This window comes from Leptonychotes weddellii, chromosome 1, assembly GCF_054177405.1.
Source record: "Leptonychotes weddellii isolate Sample4059 chromosome 1, ASM5417740v2, whole genome shotgun sequence".
Classification (NCBI taxonomy): Eukaryota; Metazoa; Chordata; class Mammalia; order Carnivora; family Phocidae; genus Leptonychotes; species Leptonychotes weddellii.
In genome coordinates, this window is record NC_138369.1 from 47228936 (window position 1) to 47237611 (window position 8676).

The following is an 8676-nucleotide window of genomic DNA, read 5'->3' on the forward strand; positions in this document are numbered from 1 at the left end:
GGTTAGCCTGGTGGTGGGTATTGAGGAGGGCACGTTCTGCATGGAGCACTGGGTGTTATGCACAAACAATGAATCATGGAACACTACATCTAAAACTAATGATGTAATGTATGGGGATTAACATAAGAATAAAAAAAAAAGAATTTAAATGTGAGAAAATTAAGCCATAAACATTCTAGTAGAAAATAGGGATGAATCATTTTATAATTTTAGAGTAGGTAAAGCCTTTGATAATTAGGATTCCAAAGTCCAGAAGTCATGATAGAAAAAGACTGATAAATTTAACTACACAAAAGAAAAATGAAAAAATCTGAGTGGCAAAACCATTACAAAGACAAATGACAAATGACAAACTGGGAAATATGTATATGAAACTCCCATCACAGACAAGTGGTTCATTTCCCTACTATGTAAATAACTGTAAATGAATTAGAAAAAGTTAATAACCCAGCAAAATATGAACAAAGTAAGTGAATACACAATTCACAGAAAATTATAAGAGTGATTTTTTAAAAGATTCATCCATTTATTTGAGAGAGAGAGTATGTGTGTGTGAGCAGGGGGAGGGGCAGAAGGAGAGGGAGAGAATCCTCAAGCAGACTCCCTGCTGCGCACAGAGCCCTACATGGGGCCTGATCCCATGACCCTGAGATCATGACCCAAGCTGAACTCAAGAGTTGGATGCCCAACCAACTGAGCCACCCAGTGCCCCAAAAATGATTTTTAAAATTATACAAATATAAGACTGACATTGCCAAAAATGGCAAAGTAGAGAACTCCAAATCTATGTCCCTTCACTAAAGCAACAGTTAAGCTGGCAAAAACTGTCAGAATCAACTTTATCAGAGCTCTGAAAACTAACTTAAAAATTTACCACAGTCAGGGCAATGCTTAATGAGGAAAGAAACTGCTCTATTTTGGTAAGAGAGTACTGTGGTGTTTTAACTTACTCACTTCCTATCCCCCACTCCCCAGCTTGGTGGCATCTGTGGGGATGGCAGCTCATGTTCCTGGTGTGGTTTGCTGATACCAGAGAGGGTATTATGGACTTTTCTCTCAAGTAACTCTGATTACATGGTTTGACGTGTCTGGAGATTCCCTGAAGGACTGGCTAAGGAGCTTACTTTTGTTTTGCCCACCTTGGAACTTTCTCCTGGACACCATCTCTCAAAATCATTTAAAAGGAAATATAAGAGACACAACCTCCACACAGTACAGAAATGAAAAAAACCTGAGAGGATGATGCTGGGGGAAAAATACATGAGGGAATAAAGACTTTGAAAGTTTCCACATATACTAGGGAATCTAAAGGGGCACATGCATGCCCAGGGTTGGAACCATGTTTAGAAAAAGCTTGAGAACACCCTAGTCTTTCACATCTGGCTGACCTTTGGTCTCTGCACATGTGAGACATGAAAGACAAAGCAGAGATGTAAACAGCCTGGCTAAAAGCACTGAAGGAGTGTACCTCAACACAGTTAATCTGCAAAGACTGGGAGAGTGTTTTTTGTTTTTTTGGCTCCAGGTATTTAAGAAGTCTGTCAAATTTCACTAGTTGACACTAAGTTAACCAGAGACTTTATGACCACACATGACAAAAAAAGTAGTCTTTATAACAGTAGTCTGGGAAAGTCACTAAACAACTACAAACTATGAGCAACAAAAACAAACCCTGGAGAGAGGGAAGAATTTGATTTCCAGAGTTACCACATTATAATATTAAAATATTCAGTTTTCAGCAAAAAGTTATGAAGCACTCAAAGAAAAAAGAAATTAAGAAAAACTATCCCTGAGGAACTCCAGCTATTGGACTTACTAGATAAAGATCTTTAAATCAACTGTCCTAATTATGCCCAAAGTACTAAGGAAACTAGGAATGAATAACTAAAGGAAACCAGGAAAACAATGTCCTACCAAACAGGGAATATCAATGAAGAAATAAAAAGTATAAAATAAGCCAACTAGAAATTTTAGAGTTGAAAAGTATAATAAATGAAATGAAAAATTCAACAGCAGATCTGAACAGTCAGGAAAAAGAATCAGCAAACTTGAAGACAGGCCAATTAAGATTATCCACTCTTAGGAACAGGAAGAAAAAAGAACAAAGAAAAATTAATAGAGCCTTAGTTACATGTGGGACTCCATCAAGAATGCCAAGATAAACTCAATGGGAGTTGGGAAGTTGCCCTTGGGAAGGACAAGAAAGAAAGGAGCAGAAAGTGTATTTGAAGGAATAATTGCCAAAAACTCTTCAAATTTACAGAACTCTAAGAAGCTCAACAATCTCTCGGTAAGATAAATTCAAAGAGATCTACAATGAGACACAATTGTTGAAAGTCAAAGACAAAAAGAGAATCTTGAAAGTAACAAAAGTGGTTCATCACATACAAGGGATCCTTAATAAGATTAACAGCTAATTTCTCATAAAATATCATGGAGGCTGGAAGGCAGCAGAATGACATATTTAAAGTGCTAAAAAAACAAAAACAAAAACAAAACTCTCCAACAAAGAATTCTATATTAAGCAAATTTATCTTTCAAAAATAAGAGAGAAGTCAAGACATTCCAAGATAAATAAAAGCTGAGGCAGTTTGTCACTAGCAGACCTGCTGCAAAAGAAATGCTAAAGTGCCTTAAATTGAAATGGAAGAATACTAGACAGTAACTTGAAACTATATGAAGAAATAAAAAACACTGTAAAGGTAACTATATAAGTAAATATAAACCCAGCATAATTATATTTTCAATTCCTCTGTTTTTTTCCTATATGATTTAAAAGACAAATACATAAAACAATAATTATAAATCTATGTTAATTGGGCACACGATGCATAAAGATGTAGCTTTTGGCAACAAAACATGGTAGCGGGGATGAGTTTGTATAGGAGCAGAGATTTTGCAGACTTTTGAAGCTAAGTTTGTATTAATTCAAGCTAGATTGTTATTGTAATACCCAGACCAACTACTAAGAAAATAACTAAAAACTATATAGAAAAGGAAATAAGAAGGGAATCAAAATTGTATGTAGGGCACCTGGGTGGCTCAGTTGGTTAAGTGTCTGGCTCTTGATTTTGGCTCAGGTCATGAGACTGAGCCCCATGTTGGCCTCCACACTCAGCATGGAGTCTGCTTGAGATTCTCTCTCTCCCTCTCCCTCTGCCCCTCCCCCACTCACATTCTTTCTCTCTCTCTCTAAAACAAAACAAATAAATAAAATCATTTAAAAAACTGTATGCATTAATTAGGGCTCTCCAGAAACAGTATATATATAGGATATATATGGATATATATCAGAGAAAATTTATTACAGGAGCTGGTTCCTGTGATTATAGAGGCCAAGAAATCCCACAGTCTGCTGTCTGCAAACTGCAGAGCCAGGAAATCCAGTAGTATAATTTAATCTGAGCCCAAAGACCTGAGAACCAAGGGAACCAATGGTATAATTCTTAGTCCAAGGCCAAAGGCCTAAGAACCAGGAGGCTGCTGTGTAAGTCCTAGAGTCCAAAGACCCAAGAACCAGGAGCTCTGATGTCTGAGGGCAGGAAGAAATGGACTTTCCAGCTCAAGAAGAGAGAGAAGGAATTCACTTTTCCTTTGCTTTTTTTGTTTTATTCAGGCCCTCAGTAGATTGGATGATGCCCACCCCCATTGGTAAAGATGGGTCTATTTACTCAGTCTACGGAATCAAATGCTAATCTCTTCCAGAAACACATTCACAGACACGCCCCAAAATACTGTGTCCCCCTTATCCTAGTCAAGTTGGAACAAAATTAAGCATCACACCATACACCAACACACAAAAAAGGATTAAAACAAAAGTCAACAATGGAGGAATTGAGGAACAAAAAAATGTAAGATTTATGGAAAACCAATAACAAAATGGAAGAAGTAAGTCCTTAATAGTAATTACATGTAAATGTAAATGGATTAAAATCTTCAACAAAAGTCAGAGATTGGCAAAATGGAAAAGAAAAAAACAACCCATGATCTAACTATATGCTCTCTATAAGAGACTCAAAGATACAACTAGGTTGCAAGTAAAAGGATAGAAATAAACTCCAAGCAAATAGTAACCAAAAATGAACAGGTGTGGCTAAGCTAATACCAAACAAAACTGTACTTTAAGTAAAAAATTATTTCAGGAGACAAATAAAGCATTATATATCAAAAACAGGGTAATTCTCACTAGAAATGCAACAATTATGAATATATATGCAATATGACAATACAGCTTCTAACTACATGAAGCAAAAACTGACAGAATTGAAGGGAGAAACAGATAATTCTATTCTAATTCTAGTTGGAGATTTCAACATTCTATTTTCAATAACAGACAGAACAAGTATAAAAAAGATGAACAAGAAAATAGACAATTTAAAGAACACTTTAAGTCAACTAACCTAAAAGACATGGATAGATCATTTAACTCAACTATAGCAGAATACACATTCTTCTCAAGTGCACATGGATCATTCTCCAGCATAAACTATATATTCACCCATCAAAAAGTCCCAATAAATTAAAAAAGAATGAAATCATACAAAATATTTTCTCTAATAAAAGTGGAACAAAATTAGAAATCACTAACAGAAAGAAATTTGGAAAACTCATAAATTAAGAAATTAAGCAATACATTCTTAAACGGTCAATGGGTCAAAGAAGGAATCACAAAAAAAATTAGGAAATACTTCGACATTAATGAAAACAAAACAACCCCAAATACCAAAACTTATGGGATACATTGAGAAGAGTACTCAGAGGAAGATATATAGCATTAAGAGAGAAGAAAGAGCTCAAATCAATAACCTAACTGAACTTTGCACTAGCAAAACAAGAACAATCTAAACCCAAAACTAGTAGAGGGAAGGAAATCATTCTCAGTAGAGTGAAGATAAAGAAAATAGAAAATAGAAGGCAATATAGAGAAACAACTAAAAAATGTTGGCTCTCTGAAAAGATCAGTAAGGCTGACTAATCTTTAGTTAGACTAAGAAAAAGGAGAGAAGACTCAAATTACTAAAATAAAATATGAAAGTGGGACATTACTACTGATCTTACAAAACTAGAAAGGATTATAAGAAGTTATTATGAACTGTACATCAACAAATTAGATAATCTAAATGAAATGGATAAATTCCTAGAAACACACAAACTACCAAAACTGACTGAAGAAGAAATATAAAATCTGAATAAGCCTCTAACAAGTAAAAAAAATGAATCAGTAATCAAAAAACTTTCTACAAAGAAAAACCCAGGACCAGATGGTTTCCCTTTTGAATTCCTTTTTTTTTTTTAAGGTTTTATTTATTTATTTGACAGAGAGAGACAGCGAGAGAGTGAACACAAGCAGGGGGAGTGGGAGAGGGAGAAGCAGGCTTCCCGCCGAGCAAGGAGCCGGATGCAGGGCTTGATCCCAGGACCCTGAGATCATGACCTGAGCTGAAGGCAGACGCTTAATGACTGAGCCACCCAGGCGCCCCTCCCTTTTGAATTCTAACAAACATTTGGATAACTAACACCAATTGTCCTCAAATTCATCTAAAAAATAGATCAGGAAAGAACACTTCCTAACTCATTCTGAGGCCAGGATTACCCTGATACCAAAGCCAAAGAAAAGAAAAGAAAAATACAGGTGGATATCCATTATGAATGTAGATGCAAAAATTCTCAATGAAATAAATACTAGCAAGCCAAATCCAACAGCATATTAAAAGGATTATACACCGTGACTAAGCAGGGTTTGCCCAAGGAACATAAGGGTGGTTCAACTTATGAAAATCAATCAGGGTAACACATCTCCTTAATAAAATTAAGATAAAAAACCACAAGATCCTCTCAATTGATAGAGAAAAAACATTTGATAATTCAAACACCCTAGGATTAGAAGGGAACTTCCTCAACATGATAAAAGACATTTATTTATTTATGAAACACTCACTGCTAACTTCATATCCAATGGTAAAAGACTGAAAGCTTTACCCCTTATAGATCAGGAATAAGACAAGGATGCTCACTTTCACCATTTCTATTCAACATTGTACTGGAAGTTCTAACTAGAGCAATTAGACAAGAAAAAGAAATAAAAGCTGTCTAAATTGGAAATAAGGAGTAAAACTATTTCTATTCACAGATAATATGATTTATATATGGAAAATCCTATAGAATACACACACACACACACACACACACAATAAGAACTAATAAACAAATTCAGTTAAATGTCAGGATAAAAGATTAACAGGCACAAGTCAGTTATATTTCTATACACTAGTGAAGAACAATCTGAAAAAGGAATTAAGAAAATAATTTCATTTATAATAGCATCAAAAAGGATAAAATACTTAGGAATAAATGTAACCAAGATAGTGAAAGACTCACCCAATGAATACTACAAAACATTGAAAGAAATTGTTTTATTTTGTTTTTTCCTTTTAAATTTTTATTTAAATTCTAATTAGTTAATATACAATGCAATATTGGTTTCAGGAGGAGAATTCAGTGATTCATCACTTACATACAACACCCAGTGTTCATCCTAACAAGTACCCTCCTTAATACTCATCACCCATCTAGCCCATCCCCCACCCATCTCCCTCCATCAACCCCCAGTTTGTTCTCTATCATTAAGAGTCTCTTATGGTTTGTTTCCTTCTCTCTCTCTCTTTTTTAAAGAAATTTTAAAATATATAAATAAATGGAAGACATCCCATTTTCTTGTGTTGAAAGACTTAATATCGTTAAACTGGCAATACTACCCCAATTAAGCTGCAGATTTGATGTGCTTCCTATCAATATTTCAACAGCCTTTCTTGCAGAAATGCAACAGCCAACCCTCAAATTCATATGGAATTGTAAGGAATCATGAATAGCTGAAACTATGTTGAAAAAGAAGAACAAAGTTGGAGGACTCACACATCCTGATATCAAAACTTACTATTAAGCTACAGCAATCAAACCAGTGTGATATTTGCATAATGACAGACATATTGACCAATAGAATAGAATAGAGAGCACAGAAATAAACCCTTACATATATGGTCAAATGATTTTTGATAAGGACGCCAAGACCATTCAATAGGGAAAGCACAGTTTCTTTTCAATAGATGGTGCTGGCAAAACTGGACTTACACATGCAAAAGAATGAAGTTCTTTTTAACAAAAATTAAACAAAAATTAACTCCAAATGGATCAAGAACCTAAAATAATATAATTCTTAGAAGAAAACATTGGAGAAAAACTGTACAACATTGGGTTTGGCGATGATTTCAAGGATATGACAGCAAAGGCACAGGTAACATAAGAAAAAATAGACAAATCGCATTTCATGAAAACAAAAATTTTGTGAATCAAAAGACACTATCCACACAGTAAAAAGACAACCCACAGAATGGGAAAATATATTTGCAAATTATATATCTAATAAGAGAATACCCAGAATATTTAAAAAGCTCCTAAAATCTACAAAATAATAAACACCTGATTAAAAATGGGGAAAGAGCAGTCTCTTGCTGCAGCAATGTGAGTGGCACCAGGCACCAGGCTTGGAGTGAAACTCCATGGATCACTTTAAGAAAATGGCAGGCAAGCCAGACATGGGGAAAATTGCCAGCTTTGATAAGGCCAAGCTGAAGAAAACAGAGAAACAGGAGAACACCCTGCCAGCCAAAGAGCCCATTGAGCAGGAGAAGTGAAGTGAAATTTCCTAAGAACCTAGAGGATTCCCCACCCCTCTCATCTTCAAGATACCCCAGTCATGTAGAGGAAGAAGAGTCACCCGCTAGACGGATAAGTAACAAGCTGCACTGTGAACCCAGGCACTCCAAGCCAATGCCACCAGCCTGCAAGTCTCTGAGGGGACTCTCCAATCAGACTGCCAAATTCTCCAGTTTGCCCTGGGATATTACAGCAAATTATTTGTATGATTAATGAAAATAAAACACACCTTGTGGCAAAAAAAAAAAAAATGAAGAACTTGAATAGCCATTTCTCAAAAAAAGATGCAAATAGCCAACAAACACATGAAAAGATGTTCAACATCACTACTCATCAGGGAAATAGAAGTCAAAACTACAATGAGACATCACCTCACACTCCTTAGGATAGCTACTATAAAAAAAAAAAAAGATGAAAAAGAAAAAGAAAACAGCAAGTGTTGAAAAGAATGTGGAGAAATTGGGACTCTTGCATACCATTGGTAGGAATGTAAAATGGTATAGCCATGGTGGAAAACTATATGATGTTTCCTCAAAAAAAAATTTTTTTTTAAATGAGAGACAGAGAGCATGAGAGGGGGGAGGGTCAGAGGGAGAAGCAGACTCCCTACTGAGCAGGGAGCCTGATGCGGGACTCGATCCTGGGACTCCAGGATCATGACCTGAGCTGAAGGCAGTCACTTAACCAACTGAGCCACCCAGGCGCCCCAAAAAATTTTTAAAAAAATAGAATGTCCATATAATCCAGCAAATCCATTAGGGGTATTCACCCAAAAGAATGGAAAACAGGTCTCAAGGAAATATTTATACACCCATCTTCATATCAGCATTACTCACAGTAGCTAAAATGTGGAAGTTACACAAGTGTCCCTCAACAGATCAATAATAAACCAAATGTAGTCTATGTATACAAAGGACTATTCAGCCCTTAAAAGGAAAGAAATTCTGATGCATACTATAGCAT

The 8676-nt window shown here is 35.6% G+C and overlaps 1 pseudogene; it reads left to right on the top strand.

The window, feature by feature from the left end:
* The first annotated feature begins 7574 nt into the window (after positions 1–7574).
* On the top strand, positions 7575–8016 carry LOC102741511 (thymosin beta-10 pseudogene; annotated as a pseudogene).
* Positions 8017–8676: the final 660 nt, after the last annotated feature.